Source organism: Monopterus albus, unplaced genomic scaffold, assembly GCF_001952655.1.
Source record: "Monopterus albus unplaced genomic scaffold, M_albus_1.0 scaffold94.1, whole genome shotgun sequence".
Classification (NCBI taxonomy): domain Eukaryota; kingdom Metazoa; phylum Chordata; class Actinopteri; order Synbranchiformes; family Synbranchidae; genus Monopterus; species Monopterus albus.
Window position 1 is genome coordinate 2,812,287 of NW_018127974.1, and position 1,487 is coordinate 2,813,773.

The 1,487-nt window shown below is 39.5% G+C and overlaps 1 protein-coding gene across 1 annotated transcript in view; it reads left to right on the forward strand.

The window, feature by feature from the left end:
• Positions 1-1,487, forward strand: part of pals1a (protein associated with LIN7 1, MAGUK p55 family member a) — a 46,436-nt gene that overhangs the window by 34,054 nt on the left and 10,895 nt on the right. The window lies entirely within an intron of this gene.

Consider the following 1,487-nt stretch of genomic DNA (forward strand, 5'->3'; position numbering starts at 1 on the left):
ATATATTTATCTATATAAATATATGGATATTTATATATTATTATATTTAAAATGATCATGGAATTAATTCCATGACAATCTTTGGTGCATCATGTTCATCTGTGACACACTTGGAATGACAGTACAGGTCAGTGAGTGTGTAATAATGAGGCTGGAGACAGAGCAGCTCTGTTCAGGATCAATTAGGGCAGAAATGCTTGTGCATTACACGCATGTACAGACACACTATTGCATATGCACACACATTCCTGTCAAAGTTTTAAGCAACAACATGATACCCATGTCAGTTTGAGCTCACACTTTGAGACAGAGCTTTTGGGACTGATCAAAGTAAAGAATCTAACTCTGTCAGGTTACTTCTTACAACTGACTAGATGATGACACCAGGTAATTTAAGTGAAGCCAATATTCTGGATGCTAGTGCAATCAGTACAAGTATTTGTGTTCAGCTGACTAGCAGTCACAGCTATTCATGGCTCATTTCAGTGGAATCTTGTTGAAGAGCAGCACATTATTTCTGCTCTAAATTGGCATCTCTACCTTCTGTCCCGCATTTGGCTTCAAAAAAGAAAAGCTTTGGTTCATGCTGTGCTCCTAGAAACATGTTCCTCTGTCTTTGATAAAGAAAGTGGAAAAAGCTTTGCTTTAAAGCAGAAAATAAATGATAGTAAAAACAGCATAGGCAGGACAAGATCAAGCACTTAAAACACACTTGGTTAAAATTCTGCTCAGAACTTCTCTCCTTTTTAGTTTGATATTGGATTACACCAGACTCAGGTTGATAGACATTCAAATCAGCTTTCAATCAACTTTATTGACTAAGTGTGGTCGCAACAACCTGGAGCTGAACACACAGAAAACAGTGGAAATGACATTGGACTTTAGGAGTAGCCCCCTACCCTATCTCTTCTCACTATACTCAGTAGCACTGTATCAGCAGTGGAGACCTACGAATTCCTCAGTTCCACATTCTCCCAGGACTTGAAATGGTCATTCAAGATCAGCACAATCACCAAGAAGGCACAGCACAGGATGAACTTCCTGCACCAGCTCAGGAAGTACAGTGGGTATGGAAAGTATTCAGACCCCCTTAAATTTTTCACTCTTTGTTATATTGCAGCCATATGCTAAAATCATTTAAGTTCATTTTTTTCCTCATTAATGTACACACAGCACCCCATATTGACAGAAAAACACAGAATTTTTGACATTTTATTAAAAAGGAAAAACTGAAATATCACATGGTCATAAGTATTCAGACCCTTTGCTCAGTATTTAGTAGAAGCACCCTTTTGAGCTAATACAGCCATGAGTCTTTTTGGGAATGATGCAACAAGTTTTCACACCTGCATTTGGGGATCCTCTGCCATTCCTCCTTGCAGATCCTCTCCAGTTCTGTAAGGTTGGATGGTAAACGTTGGTGGACAGCCATTTTCAGGTCTCTCCAGAGATGCTCAATGGGGTTTAAGTCAGGGCTCGGGCTGGGC